General features: G+C 52.3%; 1 protein-coding gene across 11 annotated transcripts in view; it reads right to left on the minus strand.

Annotated features, from left to right (window-relative positions):
• The window catches only part of SEMA4G (semaphorin 4G), a 94,365-nt gene that overhangs the window by 52,502 nt on the left and 14,921 nt on the right, over positions 1 to 26,942 (minus strand). For 7 of the 11 annotated variants that reach the window (XR_004001234.1, XR_004001233.1, XR_004001232.1 and 4 more), the window contains exon 1: positions 9,400 to 10,129. The exons of 1 other annotated variant lie outside the window; for it this stretch is intronic. The gene's annotated coding sequence lies outside the window, so the exon portion shown is untranslated. Of the gene's footprint in view, positions 1 to 1,341; positions 1,782 to 9,399; positions 10,130 to 18,602; positions 18,726 to 24,495; positions 25,056 to 26,942 lie in introns of those variants that run through there. 3 more of the 11 variants (XR_004001228.1, XR_004001229.1, XR_004001226.1) reach the window with 3 other exon arrangements.

Genomic DNA, 26,942 nt, shown 5'->3' on the forward strand with positions numbered 1-26,942 from the left:
AATTCTTTTTTGACTCGTTATATTTTTGGCCTTCACAACATCCTCTGGCAGGGAGTTCCACAGGTTGACTGTGCCTTGTGTGAAGAAATACTGCCTTTTATTTGTTTTAAACCTGCTGCCTGTTAGTTTTATTGGGCAAGCCTGGTTTGTGCATTATGGGAAGGAGTAAATAACCCTTTCTTATTCACTTTCTCCACACTAGTCATAATTTTATAGACCTCGATCATATCTCCCCAGAATTGTCTCTGAACGGTCCCAGTCTGTTTAATCTCCCCTCATACAGAAGCTGTTCCATCCCCCTAATCAGATGTGTTGCCTTTCTCTGTAACTTTTCCAATTCCAATATATCCTTTTTGAGATGGGGCGACCAGTATCCAAGATCCAAGATCTGGGTGCACCATGGATTTTTATGGAGGCAATATGACATTTTCTGTCTTTTTATCTGTCTACAGTATATATCTCGTTAGAGGCAGGGCTACTTGCCTACGGTTCTGGGGAGGTCACTGGAAGAGAACCCAGGTGGTCCCAGGCTCCTGCACGAGCCTCCAACTGCGTCCGTGCACGGTGAAGCAAGGTTACCAGGGCAAACCCCCTTTGACAATTGTAGCTCATTTCCAAGACAGCAAGTGGTGGTCACAGCCACACCATGGAGTTAAAGGTGCAATGCCTCTCATTCATGACATGCGGCGCCGTTTCCAGACAGCAGCCGTCGTTAACTGAACATGCTGCATTCGTTAAGCCAAACCAGTTGCAGCAACTTGCTAAACCGTAAGCCAGAGGTGGAAACCATCAGCAAAAATTTCCCCGCCCTCCCCATGTGCCGTGTCGTTTTCTAGCAAGTCTAGGGAAAGGTGTGAATTCCTGCTAACACCAAAGCAGAGGGCGTGCATGGCGCGTCGGCTTCCCAATCCCTTCGAGTTTTGCTGCAGCTGGTCTTCTTCCAGTTCAGAATATTGTGGCAAGAAACGGGGCCCTCCGGTGCACCTGCCCAGGCTGAAAGCATGTGGGGAGCAAGAGCCGGCAGACAGCTAGCGACACCAAAGGGAGTCAGCTCTGCCCAGCGTCTCCAGCTTGAACGGTCACATTGCTCTAGCCGCGTGAAAGGAAGGATATGGCACTGCGGTTCCCTTATCATCCAGAAACTTACCCGGCCGTCCCACGGGAGAGCAAAGCCACTTAGACAGGCAGGAGGGCAGAGAGACTTGGCAGAGCTAACCGTTTGCTCCGGCTTTAAGCACCTAACTAGCTAAACCGGGAGCAGAGGGCGGTGAGGGAAGTGGGAGCTGTGAGCCCCACATGGAAGACAATCCCATGATACGAGGGCTGGGGGTTAAGTCTCACCTGAAAGACGGCGCCTCCTACTGCCACGCTGCAGGAATATGTCCAGTACCAGCCCGAGGAAAGGCTGCGGCCTGTTGACTGGCACCTCCTGCAGCTGCCCCGTGTTCCCATCTACTGGTCTCGCTGATCAGCACTGAACCCGCTCAGGGGAAGCTGCAGAGCTCAGAGGGAGGCCGAGATACTGCTGGAGGCAGAGAGCCATTGCATACACGTCAGGTTCTCTTTCACACCCAGGGGGGTGGGCAGAGAGGCGTAGCAGCCAAGGCGGGCAGCCAGACTCCGTTCTCTTTATTTCACAGCTTCCGAGCTGTCCGGACTCCAATAAAAGCCGTCGCCTTTGATCCCTGCCAGCTTTCCAGCGCTCTCCAGCACGGCGAGTAAGTCAGCGAGACTCTCCATGCTTTCATCGGGGCAGCTTTTCTGTAGGAGTTCTGAGCAATGCCAACTCGTCCCAAAGGATCACAGAGAGACAGAGCTAGCTTTTAGCTTCTCTGCGAGCCCCCGTCACAGCAGGAACACGGTCACGTAATGATTCAAAGCGAGGGAAGCACACCTTAGACTTACCCCGTAACATCCCAGGCCTGGTAGGCTGGCTCACAGCCAGGCAATTTTTCTCTCCGCTTACTGGGTTTGAAAGCACTGGCCCTATATAGGTTAATCTCTCACCAGCACCTTTCAAAATGCAAATGCATTATGTGTGTGTGTGTGAGAGAGAGAGAGAGAGAGAGAGAGACTAACACCTCCTACTACTGACAATGCAGCAGCTGTGTCAACTGCACAGGACTTTAGGAGAGGAAGTGAAAAGTGCCACCTCCAGCTGACTCTAGTAAAGAATTTGAAGGAGACTAAGAGACTGGCCAGGTAGAATTTGGGCAGGACTCAAGGACAGACCACTCCTGCCTCCTGGGTAGCCATGTGGGATATAACAGGGGTTCTCAACCTTTTTCTTTCGGAGCCCCCCTTCCCCCCAACATGCTCTAAAAACTCCAAGGCCCATCTGTGCCCCAATAACTGGTTTTCTGTTTATAAAAGCCTGGGCCGGTGTTAGGGGGTAGCAAGCAGGGCAATTGCCTGGGGCCCCACGCCACAGGGACCCCCACAAAGCTAAGTTGCTCAGGCTTTGGCTTCAGCCCCAGGTGGCAGGGCTCAGGGTCCCAGGCTTCAGCCCCATGCAGGGGAGCTTTGGCTTTCTGCCCTGGGCCCAGTGAGTCTAATGCTGGCCCTGCTTGGTGGACCCCCTGAAACCTGCTCATGGCTCCCAGGGGGCTCCGGACCCCTGGTTGAGAACCACTAGGATATATCATGGCTGCACGTGGTTAGAACCTTGGGTTTAAGTTTTGCCCAGCAGATGGCACCTGCAACCTAGCGCCCCGTGGCAACATGCTGGGGCATCAGGACACCACTGGCCCGGGCACAGGGCTCTCCTCCTTTCAGAGCAGTTCAGCTCTGAATCCTCCATGCCTCTGGGAGGTTCTGCCCTTGTTTTGCAGATAGAAAAGCTGTGGCAGAGAGATTCAGCAATCTCCCAAAGCCATGGGAGGCAGGGCAGCTGCTCCTGGCTCCCAGTACAATGCCCAGCCATCCAGTCTTCTGTCCCCGTCTACCCTTCCCCGCTGCCAGCAGCCTGGGTCTCTCTTGGTCGCACCCTGCGTTTGCTTGCAAGCCAGAGCAGCACGGACAGACCCCACAGTCTCTAGAGATTTTAGGCGTAGGTTAGAGATCTTCACCCCCTGCAAGACATGTTATGGAGAAAGATTTCTCAACCTGCCACCAGCCTCTGGAGCAGAGAGGAGGCCCCTGGGACAGGAGGGGTTTGTTCCCATTATTGGCTGGGAATCCATCTGCTTCAGAATGGGAAGCAGGAGAGGCTTGGCTTTCAGGTCGCCCCTCGACTGATCCCCATAAGGTATCACTTTCCTCTTGGGTTTGTGGTCCCTTCTGTGCCTCTGTGCAGCGCCTTGCTCGAGCTGCCCCTGAAGCAGGCTCCCTGGAAACCACACCAACAAGGTTCCTTTCATGGCAGGCCGTGATGTCATTGTACCGGAGCCACTCCTGCCTGGGAAGGGTGGCTCAGTGGTCAGAGCAGGGGAGGTCTTTGGAGTCGGACTCCTGGGATCTATCCTCAGCTTGGCCACTAACTGCCCTTGGGCACATCAATTTGCCGAGGTAAAGTAGGGACAATGCCCACGGCCCAGCGCACTGGGAGATTTACTGCTTTGCAAGAACATCCAGTGACTAGTGCTACAGCAGCAGTTCCCAAACAGTGGGCCATGGACCCAAATGACATCACGCCCGCAGCTGTTGGGATCACTGCAATCCCGAGTGCACAGGGGATGCCATTTTGCTCCTCCTAGAGTGACCTGGCACGCCTTGGTGCTCTTCACGATGGTACCCTCCGTGCTGCCTGGGGCAGGAAATAATTCATTACAATGGGTTTGTGCCGGCAAAAAGTGTGGTAACCCCTGTGCTGTGGGAAGGTGACGTGATAATCTCTATTATGCTAGCATCTAGGGACCCAAACCTGGATCGAGGCCCTGCTGTGCTAGGCACTGCACATCCCCCACACCCTGAAACGACTGACCCTGCCACAAACAGCTTACAACCCGAATACGAGAAAAGTGACAGCCAGGGGAAGCACAGGGAAACAACCGGTCGGCACAGGCAGCGGTTGTGGGCACAGGCACCTGGCCTTTGCACGGGGGGGGGTTACGGTAACAACGCTGCTCCAAGGGGCCAGATGTACCTGCTGCGTCGTGCACAGGAATTCTGACTTTAGCCCTATGGCAGGCAGCAAGCCTGAGGCTTTGCCCCCAAGCCTGTAATCCCAGGCTCTCATGCCCGGAGCACAAGGCTGGGGCCCACGCTCCGTTCCACCGCTGACTCACCAAGGGAGCCCAGGGAAGGCACGAAGGCTTTTCCCTTCTTCCCGAAGCCGGGCTACATCCCGCTGGAAAGTACCAAGTCGTCTTGGCAGGGGCTAGACTAGCTGACCCGACGGCTCTATGGAGGATGGTTCTGTGACACTGCCTTGAGCCTGGGCTGCTGGAAGGGACGTGGAACAGGAACTGCTTGGCTCCCTCTCTCCCCCACACGCACAGAGCAGCTTTCCTTTGGAGGAGACCAGCTGCCACCGCTTACTCACCACTTGGCACTGGTCTCGCTGGCGGGGCCCCCGTGCTGCCAGTGTGTGCTGGAGACCACCCAGCCCTCGGCGTTCGCGGGAGGATATTTGCAGACTGTCGCTCGTTACGGCCAGGCTGTACCAACACAAACGTCCATGTTTATGCAACAACCAGCGCCGGGCCACGCCGCAGGGGCCTGACTTTCACAGCAAGAACGTCTCCGTGCCTGGAGTAATGGGGAAGCTGCTCTCCGTCAAGGCATCGAACAGGAGATCAGCCGGAGCAGCACACACTTGGCTCAGTTAAACCAGCAGCGAGCTGTGTTTTCAACGGGCAGAGTTAAGTATGTTGTACCAGACATAACAGCAGCTTGAGTTACCTGCCAGGTAGGGAGGTCCTGGATTACCTTCCTACCCAGCCCTGGTCCGGAGCATTCCTGGTGTTATTCCCGTCTCAGGACTCACGCATGGTGAGGACAATCCACTTCCACTCGGAGCTACCGGCCCCTCCCCACTAGTCCAGATCCAGCAACATTGCATCAGACAGGTGGTGCATGAACACAAAAGTGGGGAGAAGCCACCAAATTCGTTATCACCCATGACCCAAGGTTGCACCTGGCAACGTTTCAGGAAACTGGAGCTTATTTCATGGCCGGTGACTGGAGGAACTTTGGTTGCTTTCCTTCCCTCCTGACTCAAGGGAGCGTAGCATCTGGGCCGACATTCCTTGTGCACCCAAAGCACACCGTGGGAGTTGAGGGGGTGATGGGCTGTGCGCAAGGGCAGAAGGGGCTTGTCATCCCTCAGATCATCTGCCTTTTGCAACATCGTTCCTCATTGCTTTGATCTGCAGCATCGGTGCCTCTGCCAGCTTCCCTAGGCATTCTGGCCTGATGGCTCTGGGGGCTGAGAATTATCTTCCTTAAGGTCTGGCCTAAACTTTTCCTTCCTTTGCCTTCAGGCCATTTTTTGCACAGCTGATCTGCGTGAGGAGTACTGTGTAGGAGAAACAATTGATCTTAGTCACACCACAGAGCTGGAGGGGGAAAGGAGGGAATTGCTGGCTCTGAAAATGAAACCAATGAAAAGATTAAAAAAACCCAACAGGTCGTTCCTGGAGAACCTCAGCAAAGATCGCTCCCTGCTGCATTTGGCCTAAGAAAGAAGCAAGTCAGAGAACAGGTCCGCCATGGTTGGCTGGCCTAGCAGTGATGTGGTGTCTGGATTTCTGCTGATTTGCTTGCCAGCTCTGCACGCAGAGATCGGCACTTCCAGAGGCAAGAGGGCTGCGGACAGACACACGCACGGAACTAATTGAGGACAGAGATGTGAGCTTTAATCTGGGTGCACCTCTGCCTGCTCGGTTAGTCACTTTCCACTCCGCTCTCAGAGTATGTCTACACTACGGGGTTATTCCAATTTTACATAAACTGGTTTTGTAAAACAGATTGTATAAAGTCGAGTGCACACGGCCACACTAAGCACATTAATTCGGCGGTGTGCGTCCATGGTCCGAGGCTAGCGTCGATTTCCGGAGTGTTGCACTGTGGGTAGCTATTCTGTAGCTATCCCATAGTTCCCGCAGTCTCTCCTGCCCCTTGGAATTCTGGGTTGAGATCCCAGTGCCTGATGGGGCAAAAATCATTGTCGCGGGTGGTACTGGGTAAATGTCATCACTCATTCCTTCCTCTGGGAAAGCAACGGCAGACAATCATTTCGCGTCCTTTTTCCCTGGATTGCCCTGGGAGACGCCATAGCACGGCAACCATAGAGCCCATTCAGCGTTTTTTTACTGTCACTGTATGTCTACTGGATGTTGCTAACAGATGCGGTACTGCAGCGCTACACAGCAGCATTCATTTGCCTTTGCATGATAGCAGAGACGGTTATCTGTCGTTCTGTACCGTCTGCTGTGCCATTGTAAATTGGCTATGAGATGACGGTTATCAGTCGTTCTGTACCGTCTGCTGCTGTCATAGGTACCCCTGGCTGAGGTCGGCCGGGGGTGCAAAGACAAAACTGGGAATGACTCCCCGAGTCAATCCCTCCTTTATGGTATCTAAAAATAGAGTCAGTCCTGCCTAGACTATGGGGCAGTGTACTAGAGAACCAAAGAACCAGAGAGCACAGCCGCTCCATGTCAGATCCCGCAGAAATGATGAGCTGCATGCCATTCACGGGGGGTGTCCCTGCAACAACCCCACCCATTGCTTCCCTCCTCCCCCAACCTTCCTGGGCTACTGTGGCAGTGTCCCCCCCATTTGTGTGATGAAGTAATAAAGAATGCAGGAATAAGAAACACTGACTTGTTAGTGAGATAAAATGGGGCGGAGGCAGCCTCCAGCTGCTATGATAGTCCAGGCAGGACAGAATCTTTTCTTTACGCATGAAAGGGAGGGGGGCGGATGGAGCTCAGCCCCCAGTTGCTATGATGAGGACGGTTACCAGCCATTCTGTACCATCTACTGGGAATGAGCGGGAATCATTCCTATTTTTACCCAGGCGCCCCCGGCCGGCCTCACCTGAGGCCAGCCAGGAGCACTCACGGGCTCATGATGAGGATGGTTATCAGTCCTACTGCACTGTACCGTCGGTCACCGGGGAGGGGTGGAGAGAGGATGCTACTGTTTACTGCTGCAGCACCGTGTCTACCAGCAGCATGCAGTATACATAGGGTGACATATAAAAAAGTCAAGAAATGATTTTTCCCCTTTTCTATCACGGAGGGGGAAGGGGGGTAAATTGACAAGATAGACCCTGAACCACCCCGGACAATGTGTTTGACCCTACAGGCATTGGGAGCTCAGCCAAGAATTCAAATGATTTTCGGGGACTGTGGGATAGCTGGAGTCCTCAATACCCCCTCCCTTCCTCCATGAGCGTCCATTTGATTCTTTGGCTTTCCGTTACGCTTGTCACGCAGCACTGTGTAGCCTGGAGATTTTTTTCAAATGCTTTGTCATTTCGTCTTCTGTAACGGCGCTCTGATAGAAAAGATTTGTCTCCCCATACAGCGATCAGATCCAGTATCTCCCGTACGGCCCATGCTGGAGCTCTTTTTGGATTTGGGACTGTATCGCCGCCCGTGCTGATCAGAGCTCCACGCTGGCCAAACAGGAAATGAAATTCAAAAGTTTGCAGGGCTTTTCCTGTCTACCTGGCCACTGCATCCAAGTTCAGATTGCTGTCCAGAGCGGTCACAGTGGAGCACTGTGGGATACCGCCCGGAAGCCAATACCGTCAATTTGCGGCCACACTAACCCTAATCCGACATGGTAATACCGATTTCAGCGCTACTCCTCTCGTTGGGGAGGAGTACAGAAACCGATTTAAAGAGCCCTTTATGTCGATATAAAGGGCCTCGTAGTGTGGACGGGTACAGCGTTAAATCGGTTTAACACTGCTAAAATCGGTTTAAACGCGTAGTTTAGACCAGGCCTCACATCCTGCCGAGGCCTGGGAAGGCAGGTGGCGGAGGGGAGGGTTTTCTGGGGAAGAGCAGCATTAAGGTTGTTCAGCCTGATGGAAGGTGCGTTTAGACAGGAGGCCTCCCCTGCTCCCTGCAGCACTAGGAACACAAGCAGGCTCGGTTTAACACAGCACACGTGCTTCACACGCACCAGGTCACCTCCACAACCCCTAGTGTTAGCCCCCAGCCCGGCACTTCCCTGCAGTGTGTGGCACGCTCGGTGTCGGCAGCAGAGCAGGGCAGAGGGCCACAGTCACAGAACGGAGGGGTGGGGGGAGCCTTTCATGTTACCCAAGTAACTCTAGAGATGCCCCACGAAATGCATCCACGGGCAGGGCCCATTTGGCCAGTGGCAGAGGAAGCTCAGGCCATCGGGGCTAAGGGGATCCATGGCGGGATAGCTTTTCGGCCAGTTTGGCCAGCTAATGGCGGCTTTGGAGGTGGACGGGGGGCAGGAGGAACCAGACCACAGCTGGGGCTCCTATGCCAGCCAGGTGCAGAGCTGAGAAGCCTCCAACTGCTCTGCAGCTCCTAGGGCTCCTGCGGGGACAATTAGCTGCAGGGCTGCATGACCCAAGCTCCCTCACTGCCTGGCTCAGAAGCCCCAAGGGACAGCCAGCACTGCGCCCGCTCCTCCCTAGGACAACGCTTCAGCCCTTTCCACTGCGAGGCAGAGCACCCCCCGGCCAGGCTCTCTGCACCAGTCCCTGCTGAATGGAAGATGGCGTGAGGGAGAAGTAGAGAGAACCCTCAGGCTATGGCAAAGAAAGCTGGGTATGGTGGAGAGAGACAGGAGGGGGAAGCCGCTCGGCCCATACGGCTCATTCTGCAATTTTTCCTTCTGTCTAGTCAGAGTTAGGGCTCCGCTGTCATAGCATCTCTCTGAACCGCCAGAAGGCGCTCCAAGTCGCCAGCTTACGGGGCTCAAAGGTAGCTCGGTTATGTCCACATGTGCCACAATCGCACGTCCCCACTGCAGGGTAGACAGACTCGAAAGGCAGGTCTACACATAAAACGCTGATATCGGTGCAGCCGTAGCACTTCAATGAAGATGCCCTACATCGACGGGCGCTCCCGTCGGTGTAATTAATCCTACCGAGAGGCAGTAGCGACGTCTGCGCTGTCTACATTGGCACTTAGATCGGCACTTGGGGGGGAGGGGGTTCACACCCTGGGGCGGCGTAGTTCCACCAAAGTAATTCTGTAGTGTAGACCTGCCCTAAGACTCCTCTCCAGATAGGGACAAAGACCACAGCAAGTGTTCCCAAAACCGGAAGGGCACGTTCCCCTTCAGCTGAAAGCTTTATTGGAAGTGGACAACCAAGTCAACAGGACTGTAGCTCCCTGCACTGTACATTTCAAAACCAAAGCCTGGGCCAGCCCCTTCGGACGAGAAAAGCTAGCCAGGAACAAACTTGACCATGTGAGGAAGAGACTGAACAGATCCAGATGTTTTCAATTTCCCTACCTTCTCCTGCAGCCCGAGGGAGCTCGACGCTCCCTTTCATGAGGCAGCATCTGTTCACAAAGGCAGCCCTTTCCTGCACAGCTGGATTCATGCCTCTTTTTGCAATTGAGAGAGACAAGGTAAGGGGAGGTCCGGCCTCTTTGCAATTAACATGTGGAGTCTCCTAACAAGATCTGTTCAGCTTTGACGCGGCTGTGTCCTAGGCCTTCAGCTTACGGACGGGTGCTGAGACGGGCCGGGGAAGGCGTCTCTGAAGCTACAAGTCACAGCGGGGAGACTTGAGCGGATGGGGCCTTCAGGTGAAGACATTTCAGGCAGTGACCACAACCAGAGAACCAGAAACGAAAAGGAGCGGAGGGAGAATACAGGAGCAATTTGGCACCTTAGCCGAGTTGTCTGTAAGGTGAGCGGGTTTCCCAACATTATTCCACTAGATTTCAGCTTCTCCTTAATACGCTGCCTGGAAATTCAGTATCTGTCTTGGATTCCGTTCCAGTAGGGAGGAAATCCGGCCCAAAGCGCACGTAACGTGCCAGTGACCTGATCCGGTCCAGCAAACCCGTCTAATCCGGCCGCGCCTGACTCCCTGTGTTTCAAAGGAAGGTCTAACACCATAATGGAGGGAGCCAATTAAGCACTGTGGTGTGCAGGGAAAAGCCCACATCCTGGCCTCCCACAGGAGATCGGTTTACACCCTGAAGTACGGAGTCCGGCACACCAAGAGAAGGGGAAACCTGAACTGCTGTGCTCAACAAAGGCGGGAGGATTAAAACAATCCAGCCACGCAAGACTGAACTTGCTGACTTTCTGCAGCAGCGAACTCCAGTCGGTTTACTGGTAACTAGGATGATGTGATCAGGGCACGAGATACGGTACAAACACAAGTGCTTGCCTGGAAGAGCTTACACGGCCGGCCAGGGAGGGGAACACAGCATAGCATGCAAGGAAAGGGGTCGAGGCAGGATGCAGCACCGTAAGGTTGTGCAACCCACATGTATGATGCTGGTGTTTCACCACACAAACCCTTGTTTTCACACTAAAGGTCCGGGTAATAAAGCAGGGCCTGACCTATATGACATGCCCTTGAGGTTCCCAGCTAGATAATTATTCCTCTGGGACTCTTCAAGGCTAGGCAAACCTAGTGGAGCCTTCCATCTGCAAGCTTTGGGCCGAGCAGGACTACGGCTGAACAGGGTTGGGGGAGGAGCAGGGCTGGGGGCAGAGCGGGGCTGGGGATGTGGCACTCCCTTGCGCACTCCATGGGGGCTAGCCTGGCCCTCGCTGCATGTCCCCCTGAATGTTCCTCAGCACTCCCTGGGGGACATGCCCCACAATTTGGGGACCGCTGCCTTACGGAGAGTGCAATAGCTGCCGTCACCATGGTCAGTATATGTACGGTGGTTGTGGAACAGGGCGCCAAGGCGCTAGGTGCTGTACAAAGACAGTCCCTGCTCCAAGAGGGGAAGCAGAAGGAAACAATCAGGTGACAGTGGTCAGCACACAGCAGAACAGGCAGTGGTCTCAGCACACCAGCTGCCCACCCACAGTGTCTGATCACTTCCTAGCTTAAATTAAATTGCCATATGGAGGTGCCCAACGAACCTCATTGAGTCTCCAACTCTTCTCTGGTTATAGGAAGCTCAGTGTGAGATAACAGGATCCCCCCAACCCCACACAGGACTGAAGGTTAGGGGGCTCTTCCATCCATCCCTCTATTTGCTATCTCAGACAGTCGTGCCAGCTGTTAGTTCCTTTGCTGGCAGAGGAGCAAAGGACAAGGTCTGGGGTCTGACCCAGAGTCTGACAATTAAGTTCTTTCACCAAGACAGGACGATGCAAGTCACTGTGGGTTTAAGGTGCTAACAGAGACTCATGTGGAGTGAAGGATGGTGTCCCCAGACTCTGTTTGCCAGGAGCTGGGAATGGGTGACAGGGGATGGATCACGCGATGATTCCCTGTTCTGTTCATTTCCTGGGACACCTGGCATTGGCCAGTCGGCAGACAGGACACTGGGCTAGATGGACCTTTGGTCTGACCCAGGGTGGCTGCTCTTATGTTATGTTATGTTCTAAGTGAATCATTAGTCCTCGCACACAAGCTGTGACACAACCAGTTCCAACCTTCCTGACTCTCCCATCATAGACAGATGCAAAGTCTAGCCCTGATTATCTCTGGCCAAGATGATCCCCCATTACCTCAGCTTGTTCCATCGGCTGAATGGCTAAGATTGTGCCTAAGAATTGCATTATGTTTTCCCTGCTGCATCATAAACCAATAGCTTCTGGTTTCACCCCCGGGGCCTGTTAAGCAGAAAATCGGCTCCACTATATAAATATGTCTTTAAATATCTGCCAGGGCACGGCCAGTAGGGAGGGGAATGCTAGGCAATACCTAATAACGGGTTGGAGCTTCGAGAGCTCAGAGCCCCGCCGGCCGGGTGTGGCTGGAAATCCACTCGGGCACTTCTGAAAATTCCAGCCAACGTGACTGATGGGAAAAGACACCGTCAGAGAGAAAACAGGAGAGACTCGTCCAAGTCCTGTCACTGACCCCGCATCACACAGGCAGGGAGTCCCCAGCCTTTTAAACGGCCCCTCACTTTAATGGCTTCTTTGCAGCCCTAGTGTATAGCACACGTCAGCCAGGGGGCCCGAGGTGCGTCACAAACATGGCACAAGCATCACCCACGGCAAGGTGGCCGTCTGACCCAGTTTAGAGTGGCTTGAACAAGGTTATATGGAGAGTCTGCCAGAACCAGGAATGGACCCAGCCATCCCAGCTCAGTGCCCGGCTCTAACCACTCAGCAGCACTCCCTTCCTGTGCCTGTGGGCATGACTGACTTCCCTTGCTCCCAATGCAGAAGGAGCAAGAAGCTCATCCGAGAGATGGCCGGTGAGGTAAGCTGTCACTGCAGAGCCCGGCTTCCCAGGGGCAGAGCCCGGGCTTTGCCAGAGCCCTGTCTCTCTGCACTGCTCCCTTCAGGGAGCTGGAGTATTTCAGATGACTCCGAGCAAAGCACACCCAAGGAAGCCACCTGCCTGCGTTCTCGGATCATCTCTGCCTCTGCTGTTTCCCTCCCTGGCAGAATTGCGCCCACTGTTTAGAGAGAGATTGAAAATCAGACTCTTGCTAATATGCCCAATGCAGCCATCTCCAGGTGCCTGGAGGATCAGCTCCTGTTACCGCCCCAGTAGCCGCTGTTAGCTTTGGAAGCCTGGACGCCCATGAGCCCTGCTCCGCCTGTCAGCGCTACGGAAAAGACACGTGGGTTCGTCACGTGTCGAGTCATGGGAACATATTTGTCCCACTCAACCCTTGAGCTCGAGTTCGGGCTCAGAGCTATCGCCCCACATCCTGCTCTATACTGACCCCTCTGGGTGAACTGGAAGCTGTGCCGACGGCTTCTGCAGGACCTGGGGGCCAGCTCTTCCCAGCAGGGCACTGGGGAGGGAGAATCAAAGGGCCCCAGAACCCCACACCGAGGGCTTCAGAGACACTGCAAGCACCACGCTGCTGATAAATGAGGGTGAGTCTAACCCCACGCCCGGCTGAGGCGGAATGAGCACCACCGGCTGTGACCTCAGCAGCTCCCCCAAGTTACGCAGGGTCAGGTCTGGACAGCATTTGAGAGACACCTCCCTGGAGAAGCCAGAATGTGGCAGGCAGTGGGGACGGTGGGTCAGTTGGTGGCTTTCCTCACCTCTGAGAGGGAGCCACGAATCAATGTGCCGGGCTGGGTCATCCTGCTGGGGATGCAAAACAGACTCCAAACATTCGTGGTCCTGGAAAATTGCAGGGCACTTTTTGCATGACGAGGGGCCGTGGAGCGTCCTGACGTTCCCCCCTGTAGCTTTGACCGGATACTGTCCTATGCTTTACTCCTTAGGCTCACAGGCACTGCAAGGTGTCAGGTGTCGCACAGTGGAACCCTGGGTCTGCCACCCAGAGCGCCCCCACCTAGCCAGAAAGGGAGAGATGGTTGGGAGAGCCCTCTACGATCCCCAGCCCCTTAGTCGCCCCTGCTTTCTCAGGAATGTCTTTCACCCGCCTGTGCTGGCACCGAGTCCCTGATACGGCCCGGACAGTCCCCTCTGAGGAGTTACCTGCAGTCCCGGCCTCAAGCCCAGCACCGGGTTGGAGCCATCGGCTCTCGGGAACGCAGCAGAGACATTTCCAGCAAAGAGCATTTCACAGCGGCACGTTGCCAGCTGGCTTGGCTTCCCGCTGCCACTGGAGACTTGAAGCAGGGGGGAAGCAAGACTAAGTGAATGGGTTTCCCAGGCCCTTCTCTATTCTCTGTCAGCACATTGCTCCCTGCTCACACGGGACCTCGGTCATAAGCCAGTGGAGGATGCATTCGTGGAAAACCCAGGATAAGACCCCTGGCAGTATTAGCCAGTGCCGAACGATTCATGCAGGGCTCCTATTCTCCATGGGGTTGGACACCTGGCCCTGGGCTCCATGCACACGGGGCCATGTTCAGAGACCAGCCATCTCAAGGCAGGTCCAGGACCAGGGCCGGCCTATCCGTCCCTACCCCACCAACAACCTCAATCTTGTTAAGAGAGCACCTGCACACTCGCCCTTCATGCCCATCCAGTCCTGGTCCCTCTGTCCCGAGTGCTAGTCGAGCTCCTGCAGTAGAAACCCGACCAGGACGCACCAGCTTGTCTCACCCTAGGCTGGCTGATACCAGAGCAAAAAGCAGAGGGTGGGCAAGGCCTTGGACTGAGTATGTGGGTGCAGGCGTGAGCAGCAGAGCTGGCAGTGCTACTGCTGGAGAAGCAGCCGCTCAGCAAGACAGACCGCATGTACGATAACACCCAAACTCATGCACGCTCGCTTCAGAGGATCAGGCCTCACGTGCACTGGAGAAGGGGAGACCCTGGCTAGGACTGTCCCAGCAGTCAGGTGCCCCTTATGCAGCATCTCCCCCAACAGCCAGCGAGGGAGGAAATACCCAACCCTAGTGAACTCACCACTATCTAGATCCACTTATGTGGGCCAGCTCATTAGGAGCACAGATTTAAGATTAAGTATTTGCAATGGTTCTTTGGCCATGGGGGTGGGAATGAGACTCAGCCGAGTCCTGACCCCGGACTGGCCTCTCATTTCCACTCGGGAGGCAAGAGAGACTCAAGTAAAGCACAACCGGAAAAACATCAGAGAGGGTGAACGTCAGACAGCTACAGCTCTGCCTCCAACTCCACGCCATCAGCTTTACAGACACCACCAGCGCATCCCAAACCCGGAGGGCCCAGCAATGGAAACCAAGCCCTCTCTCCCCCTGCACAAAACCCAAAACATTAGAGCGGCGCCTGATTAAGAATCATGAGCAAAGAAGCTATTTCCAGCAGCAAGTTTTGATCAGCAGCGAACAATGGAAAGGCCTCCCTATGCCCACCTGGGTCACAAGTCAGTCATTCTTTGCACAGTTTCATTCCACTGATTCTCCACTTGCACGGAGCAGCCTTAAACACCCTCCCAGAGCGTCTCCCACTGCTCCCTCCCCTCCCTCGTTCCTCTCTTCGGTTTCAGGAGAGGACAGAAAGGCGTTCACAGAAGCAGCAACAGCCCTGGGATAAGCTTTCAAGCTACTTCTCAAAGCGCTTGCCGGTCTCAAGCAGGGGAAGTCAGAATATCGAGTGGAGAAAGCTGATCCGTATAGAGAGCTTTGTAATTTACCAAAAAATCCCTGACGTCGCCCTGAGGCCTGCTAGTTCCTGTTTTAAACCAGTACAGGCCAGACTCTGGGGAGGTGGGTGTTAAAGGCCATTAACCAAACCTAAAAGCCGATGTCTCTTTATTGCCTGCTTTTGCGTTTCTGCCTCTGCTTTGGGCTCTAATGAACAAAATCCTCATCGCCTCTAAGCTATTTAGCTCCAATCCCACCACAGGAATAGCCATTCCAGCAGAAGCTGCCAGCTAATTTTAAAAGGAACTAATGAGAACAGGAGAGATGGGCCAAGAACTCTGAATAGATGACCTCTTGATAAAGCTACTAATGTGGATTTGTTTGCTTAAGATTTTGTTTATATACATATTGTTTATATATATATATATATATATATACACACACACCAACTACCTAGCCCTCCAGAACACTGTTCAAACACGCTTGCTGCAGATGGTTTCCCAAGAGCAAATATTTCATCAGATCTGAAACAGAGAACAAACAAATTCTAAAAGGCTAAACAGGATTGCGGGCCTGGAGAGAGAAGCTGGAGGGATGAATTTTCCAGGCATGATCAAAAGCCAGTCCCATAGGACGGCTGTGTTGCCCAGCGGCCCATTACAACGTCTCTGCTGAGCAGTCGCCAACGTCTGGAGTCTTGCTGGTCAGCAGTCACCGATGTCTGGAGGAGAAATTAAAGTCAAAGAATCCAGGTACACTCCAAGGGTAACTCCTTGGTTTTACACACACACCAGTCCGGGAATAGAGGCGCTCAAAAGAGCATGCAAAGCCATCCCTTCTTCCAGGAATCTCGGCCCAACAGCAGTGCCCTGTTCCTCTTTGAGGCATCGGAGACCAAGGCAGAGAGCCAACTCCCCTGCTTGCATAGCAACCTCTCTTCCCAGGCTGCCTCTACACAGAAACTCTCAAAACACAACCCGGCAGCATGTCTCCCCAAGAGTGAAAACTTGCTCACATGCTAAGAACGTGGATGACTAGGACGGCGCCAGCTGGTGACACCTGCCATTAGTGCTGTCACAGTCATTTCTCCTTTGCCTGGCAGTCCCGTGAGAGCCACGGAGGCTGTTGAATTATCCCAAGATGTGCAGTTTATCCAGACGGGAGCTGGGGCACACTTCCATGGCAGGTGTGAATGGGGGTAGGGGGAGATAGGAGAGGAAGGAAGGAGCTAGCCCCTCTCCTGCCTCTGCTGGACCTGTTCTGTGCATACCTATGGTTTAAATCCCTGAGAGCACTAAGTGGATTCTCTCCATTATTCTCTCTCTTGGTGTAACATTCCTATACAGTTTTGCTACTCCCCCACCCCCCCAAAAGGGTCACATTAAGCCACTTCTTGGGGGGTGGCACCATCATTTTGCTCATGAAGCCTGTTCCGTCCCCTCCCCCCAAGCACAGAAGAGAGCGCCGTCTTCCCCACAAGCACCCTCCCACGTTACAGAGAAGCGCGCAGAGGCCTAGCTGACTCAGATGCGGGGCAAGGAGGGAAATGACTGCGCGGAGTGCAAAGGGGGAACTCATCTCTAAACTCCAGTAACTGGAGCCTCTGAGATCAGAGTCGCTGGGCCACCAGCTGCCCCCTGCAATTGGGAGCAAAAAGGGGCAGTTTGGATTTTAAGCATGTGGAGCAAAATCTTTGTGTGGATTTTTTTGTTTTAAACTTACACAAAGAAGAGAGATCTCTGCTCTCCATCACAGGCAGCGCTTCTCCACTTGATGATCACTGAGCTATTTCAGCGTCTCTAGTCCGGTGTCTTTCTGGGACCAATGCAATACACTTCTCAGGAAGCACACCAGAGCCGGGGGGGGAGGGGGGAAAAGGAGGGGGGTAATATTTCACAAAATATTTTGCAAAAAACTAAGGTGTTTTTGTTTTGTTTGAAATTCCGTCGGCCCATGAAAGTGTCAAATCAATTTTGTTGGTGGAAAAAAAAATGACAATATGATTTTGTTGGGGAAAAAACCCACTCACTTTTTCACTCTTCCCCCATCCCAGCTGGAAAAGAGGGGGTTGGGGGCCACTTCTCATTTAAACGCCCACCCCCAACTCACACAGCCCTACCTTTAATGAAAGTGTTTCGACCACTACCAAGGGAACATACCTACAACCCTCCCACCTAGGAGACGTTGGAAATGGGCATTTGTGCTTCCTGCCCCTAATGCCACAGGACAAAGTGTTGGGGGCCAGATAGGTACCCAGATTAGAGGTGCTTTGCCATCATCCCAGCCCCCAGCTCAGAAGCCCTGGGCAGAATCCAGCATGACCAGAGACTCCTTGCTGGTCCTCCCAATTCATAGCATCTGCCTATAGCTGTCTCCTCCTCATCCTTTAACCTCCACTCTCTTGTAGATTCAGTCCCAACTTCCATCACTTCTTCTGCGACGGCCACTTCAGCGTCTCCAGAGCAGTTTAACACTATCCTGCACCTTAGCTTGTCCTCCCGTCTCTCCAGGAGACACGGCCCATCCACCATCCCACGCCTCACTACCCAGCTGTCAGAAAGCTGGACTCCGGCTTCCAGTTCAGCAGGATGTACTGAGCCAGACTGTCCCCTGCCGTGAGCCTTGTCTCATCAGAGACACCCGCGCAAAGCGAGCGGCAAACGCTACCTGATCATCCACACGGCCACTTTGCCGGGGCAATGGAGAACCAGGCCCAATGCACGCAGCCCTTCAGGAGAGCTGGGTATGGAGAGTAAACGGCCTGATTCTGCAAACACCCTACTGGGACTAGCACTTATCGGACGACCTTGAGACACCCAAGCGGAGCCTACAAGAGGAGTGATGGGTACAAATCCTCAGGATCAGGCCACTGGTGGGAACCACCCACGAAAAGCAGGAAGGTGTTACAGCAGCTGCGTTAGGAGGAGAGCTGGACACTGGAAACAAACTTGTTCTCTAATACAATACCAAGATGAAGGACTGAACCAGAAGCACCTGCTGTAGCTGACAGCCCGACAGGGCAGGGTAAGACACTGAAGAATCTAAGTGCTCCGTTTACTCTAGAGTGGCAAGACATTTTTTAATTATTGGTTGACTCAAGTGTTTATTCAACAGTAATCAGAGCAAAAACCGGCCGGGCATTCCTTCCCTCCACCCGGCCTGGGGTCTGGGCTCCGCGCCACTCCACCAGGCTAGTCAAAAAATCAGAGTTTAGCGCTGACAGATATGACAAGCTCATGTTCCCCATGCATCCTGATGGGATGTTCTCTTCCCCACCACACGGGCCAATCTGCTTCCCAGGAGGAAGCCCCCACCAGCCAGACGGCCGCTCGCCCCCCGTCCGTCCCCAGCACTGTCCTCCTCTGCGGAGCTAACAGTGGGAGCCATTTTAATTTTCATGGCCATCTGGGAAAAACTAAACCACCGTCCCATATCACTGCCCGTTGCTCCGGGATGGCGATTACATCAGCAGAGCCATTTTCGTCGGCTCTGCAGCCCAAGCCCAGCAGAGCACGTGCTTTGTTTCAAGTCCCATGGCTTGATGAGCTGCTAACGGGAGTACTCACATGCTTAAAAGTGCTTTGCTGGATAAGGGGTCAAAAGCCTCTGGCCTGAGATTGCGAGAGGTGCTGAGTTCTTGCTACTCCCACTGGGGTCTGATGCTGGCAGTCAGGGCTTCGAAAGGATCATGGGGGAGCTGTAAACGCTGGCCCTCCTCTCCCGTAGCAATCCATTCCCACATGGCAGCAGCTGCCGACAGAACATTCGGGCCTGCCACTTCCTCCCATTCCTTTGTACGCCAGCGGCCGTTAAAAATCTCCTCATTAGCTCTGTATGCGGATATCGAATGCAGCTGTCACTGTTTCCCTCCTGCAACAACCAGTCGCCCTAATATTCCCCTCTGGATTCCTCTTCCCACAAAGCACTTCTAAAACTGCCGCAGCCCACCGAGAAATGGATAACCTTGTTTTTCATTTGCGAGGCATGCACAGAAAGTGGCCTTGCTTAGATGCCCCCACGGGATCCGTTCCCATCTCGGCTCTGCTTATTAATGGCTTGTAACTTTCTCACATCTATTTAGAGACATCAGTTCGCTTCCCAGCCTGCCTGAAACACGCATTCGCCTCCAGACATGGCCGCCTTTCATTTTTACAACAGTAAGTTTGCTCATTCTGTTAAAGCTCACCAGAGCGGTGCAAGATCTGGGTGCAGCACAGGCAAGGGAGAACCGGCTGGCGTGGGAGACTGATAAAACAGTACACAGAGCCTCCACCCTCGAAGTCACTGATTTTAAATCAGCCCAGCTGATTACTGGCCCAAGCCAGGCAACTGTTGTATGGCAGGCTGTGCAGCACAACTCCCGTGCAGATTCTCAGAACGGCTCACGCCCATTTAAGTCTTATTTCCCTCTGCTCTATATATATCACCAAGAGGTGGGCCTGGGGCTGGAGTAAGAGACCCTCCATCTGGAAACAAATCACTGCAAGATTAAGGTGATCCAGAGACCCTCAGCTCTGAACCTGGCTACTGAGCCAAAGCCAGCAGCATACATGGTGTTCAACCAGTACGTAAGTCAGTGCCCCCTGCACAGCTATTCCATAAGAACGGCCATCCAGGGTCAGACCAAAGGTCCATCTAGCCGAGTATCCTGTCTTCCAACAGTGGCCAATGCCAGGTGCCCCAGAGGGAATGAACAGAACAGGGAATCATCAAATGATCCATCCCCTGTCGCTCACTCCCAGCTTCTTGCAAACAGAGGCTAGGGACACCATCCCTGCCCAGCCTGGCTAATAGCCATTGAGGGACCTGCCCTCCATGAATTTATCTGGTTCTTTTTTGAACCATGTTATAGTTTTGGCCTTCACAACATCTCCTGGCAAGGAGTTCGACAGGTTGACTGTGCGTTGTGTGAAGAAATACTGCCTTGTGTTTGTTTTAAACCTGCTGCCTATTAATGTCATTGGTTGATCCCTGGTTCTTATGTTACGGGAAAGGAATAAATAACACTTCCTTATTCACTTTCTCCACACCAGTCATGATTTTATAGACCTCTATCATATGCCACCTGTCCTCTTTTTTCTAAGATGAACAGTCCGTCTTCTTAATCTCTCTTATGGAAGCTGTTCCACCCCCCTGATCATTTTTGTTGCCCTTCTCTGTAACTTTTCCAAATCTAATATGACATTTTTGAGACGGGGCAACCAGATCTGCATGCAGTTGGTACACCCTTGCTCATAACCGGAGATTGGCAATTGGGTGTACACTTTTAATGGTGAGAATAATTCATCCTAGGAACAATTTACCAAGGGTCATGGTGGATTTTCCGTCACTGACCCTTTTAAAACCAAGATGGGATGTTTCTCTGAAAGCTCTGCTCTCAGAATTGTTGGGGGGCAGTTCTCTGACCTGTGCTGCACATGCAGTCAGATTACATGATCACAATGGGCCCTGCAGGCCTTGGAATCTATGTTTCTAGGATTTGGGTTTGGATCTTCGTTAACAGTTTCCTTCCTTAGAGGTGGGTTTGGATCTTTGCTAAGTTTCCTTCCCTTGAGTTTCTCTGGAGGGGCTAAAGCTGGGATGGATCCAAATTGAGGTCTTCCCAGAACAACGCTGCACGGAACCCTAGGGGGACGCACAGAGTTTCTGCTCATGCACTGGAAATTTCATTGTTCTGGTGTCTCTTCATTGCTTTGGACAATGGACAAACCAAGTGTGGAGCAGGACCATTCTCTGCCCTGCGTACAGCTAGCCAGCGAGGGGCTTGGCAGGAGGCAGGGCCCGTGCTCCAAGCAGTCCCCGAAGGGTGGGCAGGATGCGGGGAATTTCACTGTAGGGACCAACTGGATAGGCACAGCCCCTATCTGAGCAGTCGCTGGACCAGCAATGGAGGACACAGCACCCAGGTCCGCAAGAGCAAGGGCAAGCACCAGGGTGGCATTTATCTGAGTACCGCTGCAAGCACTGGCATATGCGGGCGCACAGTGTGTCACAGGCTGCCAGGGGCTGCGACACCAAAGTGCTTTCATGCAAGCCGGCTTCGGGCTCCCAAGCACCAGATCTCTGGGACTCCTACGTGCGAGCCCTGCGCACTGCTTGGACCATGCTGCATCGAGCAGAAGCGAGAACATGAAATCATTTGTCCGGAGCCAGTGGATCGCTCCCTGCCCCCAAAACAGCATGCAAGTAAATTGTACATCTGGGCTGGTAAATGTTGGACTACTTCTCTTCCGTGCCCCAGATGAAAAACAGATCAATAAAAATCATGCCATTTGCCTGGCTACAGACAGGCGTGTGCAGTTTGTCTTCCAAAAATAAATAAGCCGTAAACTTTGTTTCCTTGCCATCTCTTCCTCTAGAAAGCTGGCAGATCGCCGGCCAAGCCCGGGGCCAAGCCCGGCCTCAGGAAAGATTGCTGGGCCTTTCTTTATCACAAAGCAAACTCTGCTCAAACAGCAGTCTCAAATGTAACCAGATAGGGCAAAGCAAAAGCTAATGGCCGACCCGGAGGCCAGTGCATGCGCGTCTTCCCACCTTAGGGGTTATGGAGTCAGCTTTTCGGTGTTTTTGCAGAGCAGTAATTACACCTCCTTCCCAGCACTCCTTTGCCTGCGATCAATGGGGCAGCTCTTTGTCTCCAAGGACAATCATCCAATTCACTGTAAAAGCTGGTTAATTTTTTACCCAGTGGATACAGAAGGAGGAACTGCTGGGGTTTTAATTTCTTTCTTTTCTTTTCTTTTCTTTTTTTTTTTTGCAAGCAGGGGACATTAACTCATCCCTGGCCTTGTTCGACTGGCAAACCTGGGTGCTCAGAGGCCTTCCCTCAGCATGGGGAAAGCGGAGAGAAACTCGACCCTGTTCCTCAGCAAAGGATCAGAGAGTCACATGGCAGAGTTCAAGTCGGGGGGCAATACAAGTCTCGGGGGCCAATACAAGTCTCGCAGTGCAGTGAGGAGGAAGTGCCCACATGGACCGAGGGGACTGGCTGGCTGGCATTTCACACCCAGAGGAAGCTGGGTTTGTTCTGCAGGTTCAACAAGTGCATGGCTTTCCCCGGGAAAATCAGCGACGGGGGGAAGACAAGATTCGGTCCCAGCCTCAGAGTTAGCCTGGGTTTAGAAGTTTGATGCCCTGGCAGGCTCCTGGCATTTCCTCCCTGAGCCAGTACGTGACGCCCCCACCTCTGCTCCTACCTGGACTGATCCCCCTTCAGCCCAGAAAGGGATGAAGGGAGAGAGAAACAAACAGAACTGCACGATCTGACTGGACAGATGCATCTCAGCTCTGCAGGTCACTCTCAGGCCTCATCCAGGATGTGCCAGCCACAGACCACGCCAGTCTACGTTCTAACACCGACATCCATGATGCCACAGCTCGGGAGGGGACAAGCTACAGGATGAAAGAAACTGCCACAACGTGAGCTATTGTGCACTGGGCAGCCCCAAGCAGACGGTCTAAGCCGGACAAGACAGGAGGGCTGCCCAGAGGGAGGGGCAAGTGGGGCAATTTGCCCCAGGCCCAGGGCCCTGCACGGGCCCCCATGAGAATATAGTATTTTATAGTATTGCAACTTTTTTTTATGGAAGGGGACCCCAAAATTGCTTTGCCCCAGACCCCCTGAATCCTCTGGGTGGCCCTGCAAGACAGTCCTTGCTACCCCAAAAATTGATCCAATTCTGTTCAACAAGAGGGGCCCGGTGGGGGGAACAACCCCTTGGAGATTTTTCCCAGCCTAGGCCAAGGTAAGCAGCCCAACACAGCCCACCTGACACAGGGGTCAGGACAGAAGGCAGCTGGATCCAATCCACTTGGGGGGCTGTGCTGGTTCCTGAAGAAGGTCAAAATTAGGGAGTCCCAAAGCCACCTGGGCACTCCCTGGCCTGCCCCAGGTTCTCCAGAGCCACAGAGTTTAAGGCCAGAAAGATTCGCCAGAACATCTCATCTGCCCTCCTGCATATCACAGGCCACCAAGTGAACGACCAGAATTAAGACATAAGAATGGCCAGAGTAGGTCAGACCAATGGTCCATCTAGCCCAGTATCCTGTCTTCCAACAGCAGCTGGTACCAGATGCTTCAGAGGGAATGAACAGGGGAGTGTCTGATCCCTTGTAGTCCTGTCCCAGCTTCTAGCCATCAGAGATTTAGGGACACCCAGAGCATGGGGTTACATCCCTGCCCATCCTGGCTAATAGCCATTGATGGACCTACCCTCCAGGAACTTATCTAGTTCTTTTTTGAACCCCATTTTAGTTTTGGCCCTTGCATCATCCCCTGGCAAGGAGTTCCACAGCTTACTGGATGTTGTGTGAAGAAATACTTCCTTCTGTTTGTTTTAAACCTGCCGCCTATTCATTTCATTGGGTGACTCCTGGTTCTTGTGTTATGGGAAGGGGTAAATAACACTTCCTGATTCACTTTCTCCACAGACTTCACGATTAGACCAAAGTATAATAGCTCTCAGGAGACTAAGCCCCTGGTATTTAAATTACTCAACTAAAAAAAGTAATAATGCATGGAAAAAAAAATTCTACACAATTTATTTACATTCCAGCATTCCCCTGCCAAGCTGGGAACCCAGAGAGTCTTGTTCTAACATGTGAGAACTGGAGAGCAAAACTAACCAGTCTCAGAACCATCATGCTAACCACATAGAGCCCAGATGTCAACAGCCAGCACAAGATAAACAAGGGCATAATAACTCTCATTCCAACATGCAGGCGCATTAACAAAGTGCTGTACACAAATGGCATGAACCTATTTGAAATTTTATCTTGACAGGGCCCTTTTTAGGGGGAGTTTTGTAGCATTCTTGGAGAAACAGGGCAATGCTTTGCTGTGAAACGGGCTTCGCCAAAGCCTCATCAAGTTCGCTGCCAACAGAGAGCAGGATCATCAAGTGGGAAGGTTCCCCTTCAAAAGTCAGTGCTGAACTGGACTATACCATGATGTGGCTGTATATGTAGCGACTTTCTTCCTGACCCTACTCCACAAGTCTAGGTTGTGCCCTGAAGCATGACAATAGATACCCCTTTAACGTTTACTCTAGCTGGTGTAATTGCATTTCTACGTTAATATAGCAATTTTCTACTTATCATGGCCTCCCCAGATAAAATAGTGCTGGGAAATAAGTTAGCGTCGAACAGACTTTTGAAAATCTCCTGGCCAGGGCCTATGCAGAGGGATTACATTTCCATGTGCTGCCGCTACACAGACCTCACACCATAACCAACAGCTCAGCGTCTGAAAACACACTCGGCAGCAGCATGTGTTTTGGCTGTTTTTTTTAAAGCTGACATTTTTAAGCTGGCAGCATAGGACTCCTGGCTAAAGCAAAGCTTATGCCTCTTGTCGGCCTGTTTTTCTTGGGGCAAGCTCCTTGCTTAGTTTCTGATCCTAATTACATTTTTCTAATTCTAATTTAAAAGCTTCCTTTAAAAAAAAACAGAGAGACTTACAATACACAGGAGCTGAAATCCTATCTGACTTCTGATCCCGCGCTCAAACAGTGGGGACTCTTGATGTCTTCGCAGAGGGCTCTTAACCCTATGTCAGACTTCTGGGAGTGGAGAGGAAAAGCAGTGTTCCCAAGAACCCAGCTGTGGAATGCACGCGGATACCAGCTGTGACCGAGTACTTTAACAGCAGTGTAGACATTCCCTTATGGTAGAGACCTGGGACCGGCCTATGCCAACTGACCAGGGCTCGAGGGACTCCAGCTGAGGGGCTGTTTAACTGTGGTGTAGATACTGTGGCTGGGGCTGCTGCCTGACGTCTGGGACTGTCTCACCTCACGAGGTCTTAGAGCCTGGGCTGTTGGCTGCTGTGGTCTCCCCCCTTTTCACTGCTGTCCTCTCTGTGCTCACTTGACATGTTTCCCAATCACAGTGTGAAAGAGCCCCCGGGCGGCAGGCAGGAAGTGTGCCTGGACTGCTCCTTGGAGCCTGATTCTGATCTTGCTTATGCAAGCGTCTGTTCACTTCAGTGGAGTTGTTCTTGATTCTTACACTGACGTAACCCTCGCTTAACTGTTCTGCTGGAAAACGAAGCATCTGTTAACTTTTAAATCTTGTTCCCTGATCCCTATCATCCAAGCAGTTAATATTGATATTAACGAGTGATAGTAGCTCAGGTTTCCAGTATAGTGTGATACAGGGCTCTGCACCCAGTCCCCAAGCATGAGATGTGTCCGACTGTGTTCTCCTGCCACCGTTGTTCAGACCACCCTCTCCTTTCCAGCCTGGCTATATTTTTGGAGGGATCACAGGGATAGAAAAGACACAAGGCTAGAGTTGGCCATTGATCTGTTCCAGCCAGGACAATGTCTCTTTTCCTAGGAGGGAAACAGTAAAATCAGTCCCCATGGGCCATGCAAAACATGAAGCTGAGTGGTGTGAACTCAGTTATAAGGGAGAATCAGGAAGATTAGCTGCAGCTTGAGGACACAGTTCGTATTTATCTCAGTTCACTTCATTTAAAAATTAACATCCTAGGTCGGTCTGCACTTTGGCCACTGCTGTGTCCGATTTTCATAAACAGAGTTTACCCCATGAGACCACAGTTTCGTAACACTGAGCTCGTCTAAATACTTCTCATAAAGTCCTTAGCTTTGCACACAAAGGGAATGCAGAGAGTGGCTCAGACATAGCACAGCCCTCAGTCCGCATGAGCTGTGTGCTATTCCACCAGTTAAGACACTCCTGCGTCGCTCCAGATCAGAATAAGTTGTGAAGGGGCTTTAAGTTTTTAGTGTCCATTCAAATCAGTGGGCATCAAAGTGGAACGTCCGTGCCCAATGCAGAGCCTTTTACATTTAAAGAGCAGTATTCTATGCAAGATGCCACAGTCCCACCTGCTAACTGTCCAAAGCCTTATTACACTTAAAAGAATCTATTTTAATGGGCCAGGAAGCCTCATTTGAGTTCCTTCTGTCCTCCCAATCACCTGATTGCATGTGGGAAAAACCTATGATCCCGTCGAGTGGGCCTGCACACGAAAAGCTGTTCTTGCACTGATGTAGGAACATCTTAAATGAAACTACTACCCAGCTCTCTGAAAGCTAGACTCCAGCTTGGGGTAGAAACATCCCCCGTTTCCACTGCATTGTACTTATCGCTTAGGCTGCCCCACCTCCTCCCACTCCTAGTTTTTGCCCTTGTGCTCTCTGTTGGCTATTAAATTGTGTGGCTTGAAAGAGTTCCAAGCCATTTACACAGATCAAAAGCTTTCCCAAACAAGCCTTTGTGCCAGCAATATACTCAGTGCTCCCAAGAGTTTTCGACTGAGCATGTCAAACAAAGCACCTGTGTCTCTTCCTGCCATGGAGGACAACAGAAATCCCCCACGCCATCGTTTTTGGGGTATACATTTATTTCCTTAAATCCAATAGGCTGAAATTCACTGTGAACATTCCCACAATCCTGCTCTCTCATTCATAAACTCTCAGATACTTAGGAATACATATTCTGCCTTCTATGGAAAATATTCTGCCTGCTAACCTGCAAGCCCTGGTTAAGAAAAACACATTCAAATCACAGTCCATAGATTTCTCTCCCCACATTATAGGCCACCATATCAACAGTTAAAGGTATCAAGCCAGAGACACAACACACTGCAAATGTCGCAGCTTTTCTAGAGTCCAAATTGAAATCCAATCCTATTCCTTTCTTCTTAGACGTCAGAAATCAAACTAAAAACTGCTCCATGATTATAAAACAAAAGGGGTGGGGGCCCTCCATTTTTCTCATGTATTTTGTTACACCTCGCCCAGCAAACCTGCATTCAGTTTTGGGACTGGTTCCCACCACACCACAACTTAAGCTGGAACAACCAGCTGGATGGGAATGTTTTTAACCGACCTTGGCTTCTGTGTTACCCTAGGACTGTAAGCGCTTTAGGACAGGGA

Source organism: Gopherus evgoodei, chromosome 7 (assembly GCF_007399415.2).
Source record: "Gopherus evgoodei ecotype Sinaloan lineage chromosome 7, rGopEvg1_v1.p, whole genome shotgun sequence".
In the NCBI taxonomy this organism is placed as follows: domain Eukaryota; kingdom Metazoa; phylum Chordata; order Testudines; family Testudinidae; genus Gopherus; species Gopherus evgoodei.